The sequence below is a fragment of the Saccoglossus kowalevskii genome, chromosome 13 (genome assembly GCF_978046115.1).
Source record: "Saccoglossus kowalevskii chromosome 13, keSacKowa6.1, whole genome shotgun sequence".
NCBI lineage: Eukaryota > Metazoa > Hemichordata > Enteropneusta > Harrimaniidae > Saccoglossus > Saccoglossus kowalevskii.
The window spans coordinates 23,610,785-23,630,858 of NC_140653.1; the positions used below are offsets into that span (position 1 = coordinate 23,610,785).

At 34.8% G+C, this 20,074-nt stretch overlaps 1 protein-coding gene across 2 annotated transcripts in view; it reads left to right on the forward strand.

Moving 5' to 3' along the window:
- The window catches only part of LOC100378101 (DET1 homolog), a 47,655-nt gene that overhangs the window by 8,316 nt on the left and 19,265 nt on the right, over nucleotides 1-20,074 (forward strand). The gene's annotated exons all lie outside the window — the stretch shown is intronic.

Consider the following 20,074-nt stretch of genomic DNA (forward strand, 5'->3'; position numbering starts at 1 on the left):
ACAACTGTTTTTAATTTTAATGGACAGGTCTGAGGACTAGATAGAACTTCCGAATTGAGCTCTCTTAGGGTTTCTTTTATCACGCTAACAAGACTAACATGGCTTATGACCTAATTGTTTGTGATAAGATTAAATTAATTACTCAGTAAACAAGTGACTCCATTTTACCGAGTGGTTTTCAAAACTTCGTTGCATTTTCCCTCAAAATATCCGTCGCAGTATGATTATTTTCATTGATTGGGATGTTAAAGATACAAGTATTATCCAAGCGAATTATCATGAAAAAAAATAATTGTTTCAAATAGGTTTCCAGACGAGTAGAAAGACAAGAGATTACTTTTATTCAAATTTGTCGTTTTCAAGACTACTGTCATCGCCATATTGTTCCAAACACCAAAAGAACAACATTCCCAGCTAAGTTGCTGACTGCTTTGGTGTACGATTCTGAAGATCGTTTCTTACTTGACCTCCTTGGATCAAACTAACACCAAAAGGAGACGTCACACTGATTACGAGGAGCACACACAAGTCAAGTGTTCTCGAAATCAGATCAAGGATTACACCCCCAATTTCAATGTATTTATATATTCCGTGTACATTACAATATGTTACAATGTATGAGATATCAAAATATAAGCGGCAATATAACCCCCAATTTATAATGGAACGTTCTATCTGTTGAAGTTTTGTGCACAAGTTTGTGTTTATGTTTATTATTACATGTATATTGCGTTGTCCAATAAAGTGTTATCTGTGAAACTTGCGTAAATTTTTTTCACGACTATTTTAATAATTTCACAATGCAAAATTCTAAGGATTTTCGCTGCGATATTTAGCCAATAGGACTGGGAGGTCGATCAGTACTATACAGGCACTGAATGAAGAATAGTAGATGGTCAGCTGTTTATTGTGGAGAAGGCGACACTGTTGTGATGGACAATTCTGGTTTTCATCATGGTAATTTCACCAAACCCGTTCTACGCGAGATGCTTGATGCCAAACAAGTCACCCTCTTGTGTACACTGACTTGGCAATTCCCATCACCAATTAGACAATGTCACAGCATTTCGGCTATTTTTGAAACAAGTCAGCAACTTAGCTGGCAATGTTGCTGTTTTGGTATTCGGAACAATATGGCAGGGACATTAATAGACGTCTGACAGATGCTGGATCAATGGACCAGTTCAATTTGTTCACAGAAGATTCTCATCTAGTGTACCAATAACTGTACAAATCGCATTATTCAATGAACTTATTAAAACGACAGAAATCTTGAGTAGAAAAAAAAAACTGTAATTAGTCCCCGTTCGGACGTAGTCTGAAAACGGGGACTTATGTTTTGCCCTGTGTGCGTCCGTGATCACCTGTATCTCGAACATGCATATACTGATTAAGTTCAAACTTCACTCATACATCACACATTATATGCATTTTTTTCATGATCCGATTAACTATAGCGGAATAGCGGCCATTTTAAGGCCAAAAATGCATTGAAATCGCACATTTTCACCATTCCGGACCCGGATCTCAGTTATGCATGGACGGATTTTGTTCAAATTTGGTACATACATTAAACATAATAGGACCTTGATGCACGTCATTTTTTTTTCGGATCAAGTTCGAAATGGCCGACTGGCGGCCATTTTGTTTTAAAGAATTCAGTTCCGGATCCGTATCCGAGACATGTCTGGATTGATCAAGTTCAAACTTCACACACACAAGGGACATCATGTCACAAATATGTATGTGCATTTGTTACATGATCTCATTAACGATAGTCAAATGGCGGCCGCTTTAAGGCCGAAAATGCATTAAAATCGCACATTTTCACCATTCCGAACCCGGATCTTAGTTATGCATGGACGGATTTTGTTCAAATTTGATACATACATTAAACATAATAGGACCTTGATGCACGTCATTTTTTTTTTTTCGGATCAAGTTCGAAATGGCCGACTGGCGGCCATTTTGTTTTGAAGAATTCAGTTCTGGATCCATATCCAAGACATGTCTGGATTGATCAAGTTCAAACTTCACGCACACATGGTACATCATGTCACAAATAGATATGTGCATTTGTTTCATGATCCGCTTAACAATAGCTGAATGATGGCCATTTTAAGGCCGAAAATGCATCAAAATCACGTATTTTCACAATTCCGGAACCAAATCTCAGTCATATATGGATGGATTTTGTTCAGATTTAGTACAATGTGTTGTACATATGCACGTGCATTTCGGTAATGATCTGCTTTGAATGAATATGTCACTCAAATATGAACGGAACGGGGATGTGTCATTGATAATGACTTGTTTATTAATAAATTTAAAAAATGTCACTTTTGACTCCCATTTTAAGAAAACAAAGGCTTGCATTGTACAGTCCAGATACAGTCTGATTCCCAGTTTGCTGATCAGTTTATAACAATAGACAGGATGTCTGCAACTTCAGTATGTTTTCCGTACGTCTGTTTTGAGCGAAAAAAAATCAAAAAAGCCTATTTTCGATAGAAACACACATGCACTTCACTAGTTTGAGAAAAACAAAACATTTTCACACAATACACACACAGAGCTAACTAAAAATATATTGAGATAAAGAGTCAGCCATCCTTTTATAACATTTGGCCAGTCAAAAATCCTGTGCGAAATGTCTTTAGAACAGAAAAGAGTGTGTAGATTAGCTCAAGTTTTCAGATTAGTATTATTAGTAATATTCTAAAAGAAAAACTGAATTAATTTCTCTCACAAATCAAACTATTACATGTTTCTGAAGTTTCTGATTTCTCTCAAAGCAGACTTTTATTTTACAAAGGCCTCTGGAGCACACTACTACAGGATAATGAAATGGCAGTTGCCTTGTTGCACGTTTCACCCAGAAAAGAAAAACAATGCCATTTATTTTCAGTAACTAAGATGGCGAAGAATGTATTGATAGGACACCTTATTTCCTGATTATCAGGAGTGTAGAGGGCTGTCAGAGTCAAGCAAGGTTTAAACGTAAGTAGTTTAAGGACACCAAATTTGAAATTTCTAAAAATTCCTCTGACTGATTAATATTGTGGCAACGAGACAATGACCGACTTGAATTTCATGATACCAGTAGACATAAATGGATGCCTCTTATTTCCAGGTTACCTGCAGCACAGGGGACTGTAGTCAGAAGTAGGTTTCTTTTCATAGTGTATTTGCTTGATAAACGTGCCTATTGACATATTCAGCATGACAATAATTGCACAGTCGTGGTTCCTCAGATCTATACCTTGTGGCAGCTTCTTTTTTATGTTATATAGAACTATATACCAATTAGGCCAGGCCCAAATCCATTTTCAATTGTATTATTTATCCACTATAACTATTATTATCCATCCCAAATAACAGTGGATTTGATTGGTCAACACATACATCAGAAAATTGGGTTGTCCTTGGGCTTACCCAAATGAATCTAAATATTTAGACAGTCGCTCCTAGAAAGCGGTGCTAGGGCTAGCCCTAATTTCAATTCCAAAGTTAGATCGGCCAAACTACAGTAGGAACAAGCGCCAGATTATCCAACTGCCACTATCGTTGACAAATTTGCAAAACAGGTTTGTGAGCTTAGTTGCACAGCTACAAAACGTTTTCACAATCACCATCATGACGGCTGCGAGTGTGAGAAGAATCAATTTGACTGCCGAAAAGTCACTGATTGTTTTATGAACGGAAGACCAAAAGATGGCAGCCCTGAAATAGAGACGGCAGCACAAGTGGCGTATTTTAAGGTGATAGTTGACAACAACATTGGTAGTGGTCGAAAGAGAAAGTCTTGCAATTTTTCCAATGTCTTCAAAACTATTTCTGTCCAACCATCATTGTCTCGTTCTAGTGTCAAGTCTTGTCACTGTCTCTAAGCTTCTGTTCAACAAGCCATATCCCAAATCATAACGAACAGTTCGTTTGTGACAACAATATGGCTGAGGCAGCAGCCTCTTCGTAAGTCAATTTCGACCTAAAATTTAGTTATAGCCATGGAAAAGCTTGTTTCAAGTGTGCAATAATTTAATAGCATGTTGCACAAAAAGGTTCTTTGGTGACCAAGAAATGTACCCACCAGGTCATGTCAATTCTTCACATTTAAGTTACTGTTCTCATGTTATTATACACTCTTATTACAGTTACATCATACCATGGAACAAACTGATTCATTGTTATTCGGGAAAATAGAACTCTTATTGGGCTTTTGGTTTGAAAAACAAAAATTTTGCAGTGCAATGACTGTTATTTTCAATATATTAAATTGAAAATATTTCCATGAAGTTCTATTTTATTGTAACAACTAGTAGCTTCACGGTGAGTGGGTTTCGTATCTGGTGGGTTTCGCGGGGAGTAGGGCTTTGTCTCAGTAACTGGTGAGAGACTTTTTACATCTGCGATAGCGACCCAATAGATTCTGGGACATGCAGTGATTAGTGAGGCCTCAAACTGTCCCAATAGTTACCTAAAGAGACCGATATTATCGTCTAATTATGTCTAATAAAGTCTAAGTTAGGCACCCATGTCTAGGCAACTATTTGGAAGATCGTTTTTCTCCAATATTATCGGATAACTATCGTCTAATAAAATCTAATGAAATGTTGGCATCACTAACTTGTGTTACGGTTCTGCTCCGATATTATCGTCTAATAAAGTCCAAGTTAGACAACCATGTGTGGGCAACTATTGGGAAAGATTGTTTTTAATCGATATTATCGATAATGTCGATATTGGAGAAAAACAAACTGGCCAAATAGTTGCCTAAAAAAGGCTTGTCTAACTTAGACATTTTTAGACGATAATATCGGATAACGTTAAAAAGTGCAATGTCGCGCCTTCCTCAAATATGTTGTATTTTTTACCTACATATTGAATTATTTTGTTGAAAACTTGTTTAGGAAGAAAATTGGGAAACTTTCTTATGGGACATACCGGTACTTAAATGTTTCGTAAATGTAAAGTTACAGCAAAAATATTGCATAGTGACACCATTTGTATTACTTGATTATAGATTCCCGGGAACAAATACCGGATTCTGCCATAAATTCGCCCATCTGAAAAATCACCCTGGGCGGTTTCACGGCTGGTGGGCCCTTATTTGCGGTTCAAATTTTCAAAAAATGATCATCAAATAATTTTAGGGGGCTTAATATTTTCATTGAAAAATCCACCTACGCCGATTTTCAACATCGGCAGTTGGACCACCCTAAACGAAAGACACTATTGCAATTTATTAAATTGTATACATTTTGTTCTTGCAGGATTAAAAAGTAGACCGCACATCTTCCTCCCAAAAAATCACATAAATGAACCTCGTGCGCCAAATACAATTATTTTGTTTCATTTTATAACGGATGTATACTAGTATTCTAAAAGAAGTTTCAAATAAAAACGAACCCAACTGCATTACTTAGTAATGTTGATTATTACATCGTAGGGATTAAAAATAACTTGAAAAAAATAAATTCGTTGAATTGTTATGAAATGCAAATAAATGTCAACTTATTTCTTCATAAGCGAATGATTCCGATCGCATTTTCAACACTCGATGCTGTAGAAATGAATATCAACCATGTTTTGACCTGGAGGGTGTTCTTGATAGGTTTAACCTAATAACCAATGAAAACGATGAATGATGCCAACGTGTTCAAATTATCATAGCTCCTTTAAATATGTTAATGTTATTAAACGCAGCACGGAAGAGATTTGCCGATGTTGTACGATCTTTTTGCTTGGATTTTGATAGGAAAGCGACATTTGAAGAGTAATTTAACATTGTTTGCTGTGATAACAGCTCATTGTCAAAACGAAGCTACCCATTCACGCTAGTCGCAATAAACATCAATACTCTTCAATATATATATGTGTCATTGACTACTGCTAAACTTTTAGGCATCGGTAAAGATTAAAATAACACCTTAAAAAACTGCCGAAAAATCGGCGTTTTCTTGGTCCCATTTTATTTTTTTAAAAACCCGAACTGTCGTTTAACGGCCCTGGGCCAATTTGGCAGAATCCGGTATTAGTGCTGTAATTCACGCTGGTGGGGGAATACATGACAAAGGTCAGAAACGTTTTTGAAACGAAGCAATGTTCTGGTTATCTCTGGTGCGACTGCAGCCTTTGGAACAAACATGGGGGACTCTAAAAAGCAATTTAGTGCACGTGAATTTCCCAACAAAGGTTTAAATGTTTTAGTTGTCTGTGGTGTGGCACTGGTGTGGGAAACTGTCAAATAAAATGGCGACAACCTTCAAATGCATTGTTATGCGAGAGTGTGTTTTTACGTACAGTGACACGAACATTCAACAACGTGTTGAACAGGAAGTCCATCTTGGGCTAGTGACATTGTCAAATTTTAGGGAGTACAGGAAGTGTTTCAGTAAGGAATTGTTATGCATATCAAAATTTGTTATTGGAACAGAACATGTCATATATTCACCAAAAACAACTAGCCACGTTTCTAGACGTACAACGATTCCGATTCAAACGACCTGCGTCCTTGAGAATCTAGTCTTATCGCCTTTAACTTTCGAGCAAAAAAGGTCGAAACTACTTACCGCGGTGATAGATACCTCAATTATATTTTGATTTTAGTAATCGAGGGTAAAAAATCGTGTTTATACTATGAGAACATGCAGATCTTGAACGTACAGTGTCCAGTATGGCGACCAAGAACAAAAACCATGTTATGCAAATTAGCTTTATTTGAAAATTTGAGTTTTCTCAGCAATATCTACGTGAATTTGAACCAAAATGTTATCGCAATTGAAGGCAAATGAACACGTCAAGCAAAAAAGACTTTTTCGAGTCGTGGTGTAAAATGGAGGCACATACCATTTTGACTCTTGAGGGGAATGGAAATCAGTTGATTTGAGGGTGTCACAATAAAGCGAGGGAGTAAATCGTTCTTATGCTACGAAAAAATGAAGACCTTGAACATACTTTTTGGACTTTAGTACAACGCCATTTTGGTTTGATTACCTAACGTTTTTAGGTTCATGTGCTGCAAGTTACAGAGCACATACCTAAGCGGCCGTCCCTCAGCAAATAATGAAGCAAAGGCATTTTCGATGTCGAAATCGTGAAACTCACCCATTTTACGCAAACTGGGAAGTTCGAATTACTAAATGAAGTACAGGACGACGAAGATAAAATATCCAAGAATCAACACATACCAAAAATTATATCTCAAAAGTGAATATTCGTGGTGTATTTTAAGTCCAACTGGACCTTAAGTTTAAATTTGTTAGTACTCTAAATATCCAAACATATTTTAGTATAAGGTATATTAGAAAATTGTCACTATTCAAAGCTGGAGAAAAAAATGATAAATATTGATGATGCTGTTGCATGTAGATGAATCAAAGTTGGATGAAACTTGATTAATATTGAGATACATTGAATACTGGACGATGAACAATGTAATCATCTGTCAGATATGACATATCATATGATATTCATATTGTCTGTAATATTACCAAGAAATTAATAATTTTATTAATACTCTTATTGTATTAAGAAATAATTAATATTGAAATTTTTGAAACTTGATCAATAATGACGATATATTGATGTCAGTTGGATGAAACTTAATCAAAATTGATTCAAGTTTTTTTTTTTTGCTGGCATTTGATAATGAAAGATTTTCCTCAAACTTTGACGATGTATTCAATATAACACTTATTGCACCTGATGTCTGCATTCTCCTAGGTCAATATTATTATCCAGTGAGAGCTCATTATAAGTATATAATTTCAAAGTCACCATTTTTATTCATACTTACTATAAGGCCAAAAAAAACAACATTTTTTTGTTGCCCTCAGCTACCGACCGAAAAATATTAAATATTGGGTCGCGGTTATATTAAAAACTCACCACTAAAAAAGCGTTTCCTCTAAAAATTAAGGATCCTGGACCGTTGTTTGTTCCCCAGAGTCCCCATAAGTGGCGACTTTGAACCTCGGGTTGATCTGTATTTCTCTGGCATGTTCCGAATACTATGAAGTTCATATACCTTGGCTATTTACGATACTCTTCGTTTTCACAAATTTGAAAAAAAAAAAAAAAAATGTTTCCTCAGATCGGTCAGATAAGTTTTTTTTTGGCCTAGTACTTAAAGGGGCACCTTCCAGTTAAGCCTAATCTCACAGCAAATTTATTTTCTGGATTAAAATAACAATGGATAACAAAAGATAGATTAACATTGTAAACAACATAAACAATAGTGTCCCATGATTCTTTGGTGCAATCCATGGGATTGAGCGGTTCCCCTTTAACATGTGACACATAAAGGAGGAGAGAGGGATTTCAAAAATGACCCAAAACTCTGAACCTGATACTTTTGATTAATAACAGCTTGCAATGTTACTCCTTCATGAGCCTAATTACCACCTCTAATCCCACAGCCTATCAACCTAATTTCACAGGTGTTAATATTAAAACCACAATGTGACATGAATACAAAGGGAACACTACGCTTGCATTTTGAAACTCTGTAATGATCTATTAATTTGGGTTAATGATGTCTCCTTGTTGTATTAATCATTGCGTATTTTACGAAGTGTGTAATATATCCCAACGTTTTAAACTCAGAAAATTCATGAGCATGTACTCTATTACAGGTGTGTCATTTATATTCATTTTATTTTATTATTCACTTAAATAGGTATAATAAACCAATTCATTGCTTTATCAATGTCATGTGGAACTATTTCATTATTACATTGGAGCCAGACACCCTCAGACGAGTACACTGCAGTACATGTACTGCATTATATTGTCGCCATGATAAAAACGAACATCACAGATGAACAGTACATTTGCTTATTCTATGTCCATAAAATAAAAAAAAAATTTCCTTCTGTATTTTCATCCAAACCAAAAATTAACTGTCACTTTCTTGAAATTCAAACCCACATTTTTTTTTTTCAAATTTTAACATTTTACTCATAGAAAATTATAGAAAAATACCTAATTTGTGGAAAATGTTGAACCAAAATTTTGACGGGAAAAAATATGGTGCTTGAAGTGTTAGTATGCTAAATTTCATGTGCACAGCACATACATTTCAAAGCAGGAAATCATGTTTATTTTTGAAAGTATATAATAAGACTGTACAGTTGTCGATTCATCATACTAGTATTCTTGACATTTTATGAGAAGGGGGTTAATGAGCAAATATTGCTAATTAAAAATATAGCAATATTTTTGCCGGAAAAATAATTGTGTAAAATACCCGGTAGGGGGTAATTTAAAAAAAATTCTAATACTTTCTGTACTTTTTTTTTTCAAGTGAAAAAGTCTACCACAATTACAAAACAGTTTTGATAAAAAATTTGCAAAAAATTAAGGGTTGATGTAATTTCAGGTGTGGCTTCATGAGCTTTGTCATGGACATGTGCTAGTTTGTTTGCCATTCAGACTAAAGTAGTGGGACTACAGTCCCAGTTGCCATATTGATTGTCTCCAGATTTCACTGCTGAGTGACCGAACACATGATCAGACACATTATCAAACACATGGCATTATGTCGTAGCATTTTATCCTAACATATCCATATTTACCTCCTACTGAAAGTGACAGCAACCACCAACATGATGCCCTTTTCTACTTATCGTATAATAAATTCATTATCATGCTAAACCAAATAAATTTATCTTTCAGTGAGATGTCTCCAATCTTGTGTCATCCTTTTGGAGTGTTCATTCATTCACCTTTTCCCCTTGCCTTCACAGTAAGCATAGTCATCTTTTGCAACCCAAACAGTATAGATATGTAAATTGTATAAAAGCCATCATTTTGTGGCAGGAATTTTTTTCCGAGATGACATTTATGTACATTTCTATAGATACGACTGCTTGATTTGACAGCGCCTTCTTTTCAATCGCACAAGAGGTCGCAAATATAATTGGGAGATGCGAAAGGAGCTGTATCTACAGGAATGGTGTGTTAAATCGTTTCTATTCATGACACCCACAGCTGAAGAAGTCGGGCTAAGAAAATGAAAATTTAAAAGCAGTGTTCATTGCCACTTGAATTCAATTGAATGGAATCCCTGCTGTAATTTATAATACAGAGATTGAAACAAACTGATTAGAGTCATAGTAGAGATTTTCACTGAGAACATTATCTATGATAAGGATAAAAGTACAATGCGAGTCTTCTCTCTATTATGTACTTATTTATAATCACTGTACAGTTATGAAGCTAATAAACATCCAACTGAAAAATGTTGATTTTAGTTTTTCCTCATTATTGGTGAAAATAAAAGCGAATATAATGTTGTTAAATTATTCACAGTTTAGGTGAAAGTATTGTGTTCCAAACCAGAAAACAAGTCGCAAGTCCAGATCGCGTGTTCACTCAAATCAAGTTTCACAATTAATTCAGAAAATGAGGGTTAAAAACTGGAGAATATTTGATATTTCTGAATCAATATGGAATGAGAAAATAATTGGAAACATAAAGTTACTTTTTTTAGCTATTCATATTACTGTCTGTCGGTGTCAATTTTATGGTTTTCTACTTTTTAAAATCTGTCAGCTGTTGGGGTTTCATACTCGCTACAAAATATACTTTGGGAGGTTCAGATTTGTTTCATTTTTTCGTGCTACCTTCAATTCTTTAATTTCAAAATTAATCTAAAAAATATTGGGACAAAAATTAACCACGAGGCAAATGTTTCTTGTCACATGTCTGGTGAGAACTCTAGGAGTTGATGCACGTCACTTTGATGTGTATATTCAACTAAAGTGGCCAAATGGTGGCCATTTTTTTTTTAAACCTTCTATTTTAGTGATACATTTTGTACATGCTTTGAAGTCTTTAAATACATTACAGAACGAACTGTGCATCACAAAAAGCATTTTTTCTACATATGGTAATAATTGCTGCCATATTGTCTCGATGATCTACATATATTTTGAACATAATTTTAATGATTGAATAGACACATATTTGCTCTATTAGAAATACATCTCTAATAATTAAGCATATATTTCAATTATTGGATGTTCTAATATGAATAATATTGTCTACTATAACACATCTTTGTACTTTACGTAAAGACACATGCTTCTAATAGAGCAAATACAGTAGACATATGATGACTGTATCCAATTCCTGGTCATACAAAATGTGGATTTTTCATTTGTATGTTATAGTGTATAACTTTTTAAAGCGCGGTGGTCGTCGCGCAGCGCGTGTTTGAATTTCATGTAAATAATCAATGTATTTTACACGCGTTGCATTTGTCGCTATAAGTCCCTTATCGAACAGGACGCGGCGCAACGACTGCTGCCCTTTAACAAAGCTTGATGGTAAAGGCTATTTTAACCAGTGTACAAGTAAAAAATCAACAGCTGAATGATAGTCGCTGTCTTATCAGTTCATACGACTAATGTCTTGTCCATGTATTGCAGATATGAACATAATCATATTTTCTAACAAACAATTCCAGGGACCACAGGGATTATATTGAGAAAAAAATGTTTATCAGTTGTAATAACAGAATAACTATGTCTAGGTTTTTGTGCAGGATTTTCTTTTGATTTCGGGCAATAGGCAGCTGGGAATGATTTCACACCAAAATTTGGTGCACATTCTGTGTTATTTTTTTGTATTTTTAGTTATTTTTGGACTAAATAGATATAGTTTCACATTGCTGCAGGTCTTGAACGCAATTTTTAAAAAATAAATGAAAACAGTTGTGTGAGTTCATGTTGTGAAGGCGGGAAATTCTTACTTTGCTGTTTTGGGTTACTTTTTTAAGGGTTGTTATAAATTAACTCATAATTATTCATAAAAAAAACCGGCTATACTGTTTGTCTAGATTTATTAGGTATATTTACAAGGTATGTAAATGATGGTTGCTTTTTAACTTGCACTTGTATGGAAATGTATGAACTTTATTTCCTTATCTTAGATATATCCACTTGAGTATCCCTTGAAGAAGCAATGCATGCCTGGCCTTTATGTTTATTTTTCCTTTCAAAATTTTTCTGGTTATTTCTTTCTATGATTTACAGTCTTCATATAAGCAAGCCCTCCAGTGGGATCTTCTTCCTCGTTTCATCCTACAGTACAAAAAGTGGAGGGGCTCTCTCTGAGTATATATGCGTGTTTACTTCTTCTCATCTTTATAGGAAATTTTTCTATTCCAGTCTGAAGACGCTCATTGAATTACTTTTTTTTTTATTTTGTATGATCCCTAATATGGTTTTTCCAGTATTCAGTAAAAAAAAGTTGTTGTAAATTGTTGTTAAAAAGTATGCCTTTCAGGAAGCCTTGTGTGTTTGTAGATGAAATTCCAAAGGTACCGAACATTTCTAAATATCTGCCGCCTTTTTTGCTTGGAGACAGTTTTAAATTAAGAGTTGTGCAAAAAGCCAATGAAAAGAGTCATTGATGACAAAAACTTGTAGCTGATGGGCGAATTGTAAGGTGGTGCAAGTTATCATCTAGAGACTGGCTCAGGCAGTACTTAAATCATACCATGTTAAAACATAATACAAACACTTTTTTCAATGGGTTTTTCTAATATCGACTTTGTCACGTTTACATAGCAATAGCTTTTGAATAGTGAAAACTGACAACACATTCAGTATGTGGAGCCTGTCATAAATAAACTATATGTCATGTCTTCAACTAACATGGGCCTTAATATAATAGTGATATACTGAAATTGAAAATGATCTCTGATAATGGTGATACAAGTCTGTTTTCTCATTCTGTGTGGGAACGGATTTTCACTATTTCAATGAGCTATTTGGAGTTAATATGCTTTTACTACATGTATTAGAATTTGCACACTATGCTCAATTCAACAATTTTTCTAATCTTCCTAGTAATTCATGGATACATCTCCCTTGCGTGTAACATGTACGCTTGCTGGCTATAATGATGTATGAACGGGACAGTCAAATTATTTTACTTCTTCGTGATTATAATTGCAGGGTATTATCAATGTAAGCAATGTTCCCACCAGGAAATGGCTATGTGGGGCAGAATTGTTTCTTGGTTTAGAAAGTATAATTCTATTATTCTATTCTATTCTATTTTAATTCTATTACCAATTACTCGATCGTCCATGTGGGGGGACTTAAGACGTAAAGTATTTGTTCTTTTTAAATGCATATTCATGAACACTGTTGTAAAATAGATTAGTGTAATAGTCATAATGTGATAACAGGGTAATTGAATTTTCATTTTTACATTCATAATTGACACTTACACTGTACATTCATATTTTATTACATTTTTGTGAGTAAAAAAAACTTGGATGAAAATACAAACCACGATACAAATTTCTTGTATATCATGTCTGCTGAGAACGCAGTTTAATATATCCATCTTGTCCCTATATAAGCTCATCAATGTTGGATATTTAAAACAGTACATATTCTTAGGCCTGGTGATTTCAAACCCCCAATTTTCTGTGAAGGTCCGAAAAAAGAGTTTTACCAACTAGAGTCGTTCTGATTATAACCGACTGTGTTAATCATAGGTTCACTATAGGGTAGGTACTTAGCACAGAGTTTAGCTCAATCTCCTTATACATGTGATTGACAGTCATTATTTTCTATGACTCGTGATTGACTTCTTAAAGTGTTCATGTCATGTATTGTATGATTCATATCATTCTCTACATATTACTGAATACCTCTCTCTAGATGCATTTCATTGGAGGCAGGCAGAGAGCAGTATATCATTCAATAAACAGACGGTTTAGATGAATTATTATATAGGTGATTGGCAGTCTGAAATATAGATTATCGGCTACCCATAGACTAAAACCTTTAGACTAATAATAAAATATTCCTGGATGTCAGAGAATTGATTAGACAAGTACACAATTTAATTTACCAATTTTATTCAGGGTATAGACAGTTCTAATCAATTGCCAATTGAGTTTTGTTAACATAGCAAATCAGAGTCTGACCTTGTTCTCCCCTAAGAGTTGGTGAGTGACATTAGTAACTTACCACCTACTTTTCAGACGCCCTTGGCTTTGAGATCACATTCAACTTGGTACATTATCAATCATTTTTTATTTTTTTTCAATGACGTTCACTCTTCTTATCTCTGAGTAGAATCCCCTCTGTGTCCTTTTAGTATTTACTTGCTCCTACACAAGAGTGTCAAAACGTGCAGAGGATGATGTTCACTGTTTGAGAATGCATTAATTATTTACTATTCATTAATTTGAAGAAAAAATTTTTAAACCCATACATCATTTATATTACCTGTTTTTGTTAGCTTTACGTATTCAATGGTTTTAGCCAAACTCTCTAGTTCTGGGTCTTGAAATGCAGGTTTCATTAGATTTACAGCATACTTCATGGCTGGCCAATCTGTGCTGTGATTGACCTACATGTAAGTTACATTAGATTTACAGAATATTTCATGGTTTTAGCCATGCTGTGCTCTCATTGACCTAGGTTTCATTAGATTTACAGCACATTTTTTGGTATAGCAAATCTGTGCTGCCACTGACCTGGGTTTCATTTGGTTTACAGAATATTTCATGGTTTTAGCCAGTCTGTGTTGTCATTGAACTAGATTTCATTAGATTTACAGCATATTTCATGGTTTTAGCCAGTCTGTGCTGCAATTGACCTAAGTTTCATTAGATTTACAGCATACTTCTTGGCTGGCCAATCTGTGCTGTGATTGACCTACATGTAAGTTACATTAGATTTACAGAATATTTCATGGTTTTAGCCATGCTGTGCTCTCATTGACCTAGGTTTCATTAGATTTACAGCACATTTTTTGGTATGGCAAATCTGTGCTGCCACTGACCTGGGTTTCATTTGGTTTACAGAATATTTCATGGTTTTAGCCAGTCTGTGTTGTCATTGAACTAGATTTCATTAGATTTACAGCATATTTCATGGTTTTAGCCAGTCTGTGCTGCAATTGACCTAAGTTTCATTAGATTTACAGCATACTTCTTGGCTGGCCAATCTGTGCTGTGATTGACCTACATGTAAGTTACATTAGATTTACAGAATATTTCATGGTTTTAGCCATGCTGTGCTCTCATTGACCTAGGTTTCATTAGATTTACAGCACATTTTTTGGTATAGCAAATCTGTGCTGCCACTGACCTGGGTTTCATTTGGTTTACAGAATATTTCATGGTTTTAGCCAGTCTGCTGTGCTGTCATTGACCTAGGTTTCATTATATATACAGAATACTCCATGGTTTTAATCCAATCTGTGGTGTCATTGATTTTGGTTTCATTAGATTTACACCATATTCCATGGTTTTAGCCATTCTGTGCTGCCATTGACTTAGGTTTCATTAGATCTACAGCATATTCTATGCTTTTAGCCATTCTGTGCTGTCATTGACCTAGGTTTCATTAGATCTACAGCATATTTCATGGTTTTAGCCATTCTGTGCTGTCATTGACCTAGGTTTCATTAGATCTACAGCATATTTCATGGTTTTAGCCATTCTGTGCTGTCATTGACCTAGGTTTCATTAGATCTACAGCATCTGTACTGCCCTAGTATCTTACCAGTAATAACAAATCAAATTTCAATATCATGTTTCTTCAAAATCGAAATAAGTCTCGTGCCTTTCGTATGGTGCTGTCCATCATTCCTTGTCTCTGGTCTTTCAATTCAACACAGCATGCCTCATAGCATGATGTCTTTCCACTGGTGTGCAGTTCAACATATTGCTGATGATGCTATGCCTTGACTCTCTGCTTAGGCAATCACAATACGTTAGTAAATATTAGTCTTCAGACACTGACAGTTTATATTTTTGATTTACATGTAAGGTAGAACACTGCACAAAAAAAATATTGTCATTTTCTTTATTTTTATATATTTGATATACATTGTATCATGTTGAAGCGATGAAGAAAATGAATTAAAACATGTGTTCACGGACTCAGTTTTGAGAAAATCAATAAAGTAAATAGCATGTCTGTTTTGGGCATTCAACCATTGTTTTCTATGGCAAGAATATAACTCAAAGTTGACATAGAGATGTATAGTCTTATAGGGTACTTTTTAAAGTCAAGAAGTTTGAGGAAATTGAAAATATTGTGGTGTATTAACTCTGCAGCTGTAAAATGGCATTTTATTTTATTGTTTTTCTTAAAAAACAGATCGACAGTGAACTTAAAAAGTTTACATGCTGTTGAAAAATACTAATATTGACTAATACTAATTGTAGAAGAATTTGACACTATATGTTGTCACTGGTACATTCACTAAAATATGCAGACTTTTAAAAACACTCCCAAGTAGCATTGTACCTTAAATAGGAAAATTTCCTGAACATTATTATACCGGTATTTGTATTGCAGCATTGAAAGCTTTCTTCATAAGAAGGCATTGCCTGTTTAATAAGTCTGTTGCCCAAGGAGTCCAAATGCATTTTATACATCATTTATCCTACAAAATTACATTCATTACTTAATAATATTGGCTGTTGATGCATTTATTGAGTTGTAGATATGAAAAGGAAGAGCCTTGTTCATTGTATGTACCGGTATAACAGAATGTAAACATGTTGACAGTTTATTACTACTTTGTGTGTATTTAAAAGCAGTGATTTTATGGTAACTAGATTCCTGATATCATGAAAACCTGATTGCATAAACTATGAAGGGTTTGTCCGATTCTTAGCATACATGTGGGTGTGAAATAATGTAAACTTTATTGAGATGAATTTATAGTACTTATTTGAACGTAGTCCAAAAACGGGGGCTGTCTGTGTTCTCTCTATGTCCTTGCATCTTTGCGTGCATTCGGACCTATATCTTAGACATGCCTGGACCAATTACATTCAATCTTCACACATACATCATACATAATATTATACATATGCACATCAATTTGTTTCATGTGATTCAAAGTGGCCAAATGGCGTCCATTTTTGTGCTAAAAAATCATCAAATATCAAGCATTTATGGATGGATTTTGTTCAAACTTGTTACATACATTAGACGTTATGGGTTCCTGATGCCCGTAATTTCATTTTTCAGATCGAATTTAAATTGGCCGACTGGTGGTCATTTTGTTTCTAGTACTAGTTTTAGTACCATTTATGTTCAAAATTTCATTTATGATTATGTTCAAAATTTATATATTCATTATACATCATGACATAGATATCTGATTCCAAATTGCAGCCATTTTTGTGCTAAAAAATCATCAACAATTTCTCTATTAGTTATCGTTGCTTTAGTGCAGCTTAGGTTGGTTTTGGGGAGCCCCCTTTATTGGCAATAACATATTTTTCATTGTACTACAGTGTCTGCGTCATAAATGTATTTTTAATGTATGTAGTACATTGAACATTAATAAAACTAACGGTAATCATTGTTCATATTTGATGACTTGCAAATGATCCGGATGCTCTATGATGTTTTGAATGCGTGTTCCCAAATTACGATTTCTGCTTTAGTGTTTAGTCTTTAAAAGCTGTGAAATGGATTGGATGGACATTGGATAAGGATATCAAATTCATGACCCTCTAATATCAAATTTATTAGTAGTAATGCTGATACTGTAGGATGAACACTGATATGAGATATCCGCTAATCTCGGGGGGTGGGGGGGTGGGTGGGGGGCAGAGCTACCGGTATGTCACAGAACATTCTATGTTGGTCATACATGTACGTACACCAATATGCCATGTATTTTTATGGGCTTTGTGTGAGCTGCTGTGGAAAGCTGGTCAAAAAGTTGGTAAAAACAGTTAAAATCTAGAAAACAGTGCAAAATCAACTTGGAGGTAATCCTGAATATTAACCCAAATAACACGCATGTATACAACTGTTTGAGAGAGTCTCAGCAAGTATAGTTTCCCCAATTTTTTGAATTTTGTTTTCACCAGTGATGCTTTTTTTTTTTTTTACTTTTTTTTTTAAATGTTTTTTGTGCCAAGCGACAGTTCTGGACATTGAATGTCACTGTTTTCTGTCCTGACTTTTTTTTTTTTTTTTTGAATGTGTAAATTGCAAGTGCTAGTGCTGACACACAGTGCATTTTTTCCACAGAGGTCATATTCACCAGTGATGGTTGGCAAGTGGTGAAAATGCCTAGATAATTAACAAAAACAAAAAACTTAATAAAACATTGATGTCCCATGCAATCTCAGGGATTGACAGCTTATTTTCATTTAATAATTTTATACAAAGCTAGTGCTATAGTCAGTGACCTAAATCTTAATATGACACCACATACTAAGATCTTATCCAACGTGTTATAACTTACACCTATGAGGTCCCCAGCGTGGTTTTTCACATTTGATGCTTCACTACGAATCTCTGGATTCATCTTTTAACACGTTTGTGCTTTGCCTTCGAGCTAAATGTTGTGAACTTTTGTCTGTTGCTTGAAACAAAATGAAAAAGATCCGCCTGTTTCTCTACTTTCAAACCTTTTTAACGAGACCTGCTTTTAAAATCATAATTTTCATGACAGAAAAGTTAACTTCCTGATGTATACTGTTTACAATTGCGATCGATACAAATCAGGTCACATTATTATATTGTATTTCTTTTCAATATTTGGCATTGGTGAAGTGATAAATCAGCTTTTGAGGTATTTCTATGATTGACGTGTGAAAATTATGATTGATGCCGAATCTATTTTATTGTCACTGTTTCACCTTGGCAACTTTAAAATCACAGATCTTTAGAATGAAATTGTATGGCTTTATAGTCTTTCCCCCTTCTGCATTCTCTCCATAAATATCATCTTATTATTTGCAGAAGATTTTAGTTGGTGCTTTTTTAGAAAATGCAATTCTATCCTTGCCACTCATTGTTGCTATGGAGACCATAGATGAAGACGTTGCTGTTGTGTAGAGTTAAGAGGAAAGAAAAAGAAAATGAAAAACTCATTTTATTGGCATGATGCTGCTTGATCATCTGTCATGCATTCGTCTGTCCATGGATGATTTCTAAAAACTGCCAGGTTATTGAAGCGATGTGAAAATAAATATTAATTTATTTTTTAATTTCTGAATTACTGACAGATGTGATGTAATTCTATTTGCGCATGCGTAACTTACCAAGCGCGGGCGAGGGTAGGACAGAATTATAAAAAGTCAAAAAAGAATAATAGACATGAAACTCCTGGAAGAAGTCAGTGGCACATTCAAAAACCGTTTTTAAAAGATAGTGGAGTGAGAGAGAATGGGTGGCTACAAAAGGGGCAGCTACATAATACAGCTGAGATATTACGCTATAATAAGATAGTTTGCATGTTTGTTTTTCTTGCTTTAAATTATTAGTAGCACTTTTGCTGACATGCATGATGTGGTGTATCTGTGGTCAAAATAAGTTGTATTTCAATGATCAAGCGTACAACAAATGCAATTTATTTTATATGTGTATCTATTAGAGATGCATTTCTTTCTTTCTTTGTATTAAATATTTTTGTGTCAGCCGACAGTGTTGGACATTGAATGTCACTGTTGTCTCTCCTGACTTTTTTTTTTGTATGTGCAATTGGCAAGGGCTGATGCTGACACATAGTGCATTTTTGCCACAGAAGTCATATTCATGTTTGGGGGACTACACACATGACAGGGCTGTGTGGCCATCTCTCTATCAAATGGCAATTTACTGCGTTATCCTGGCGTCAACCAGGCCTGGTCGAACACAAGCACCTGTGGACCCTTAACCAAGGTTACCCCAAAATGTTGCATCAGACTTATGGTCGGTAAACCCAAGTTTAAATCCTACCTTAGGCTGAACACCAATAAGGGTTGACCCTCCTGCCCTGGGTGAGTGTGCCACAGACTCAATGGGAAAGCCAATTCCACTGTCCAAATTCATTCGCTAACGAATGTGAATCACTGTGCTACCAGTGACCGGAGTGGCATTTCTAATGGAAACATATAGAATATGACAAGAATTAATAGACTGTGTTCCTAATTGGAGTCTTCTGAAATATGTGAAGTAGTGTTAAAATTCCGTTCTTTTTGGATGAAAATTGACATTCCACCTCATAGTGTAAAATCATATTTTGAAAATATTTATATAAATAAGATTTTGTCTATAAGATTCTCTCAATGGAATAG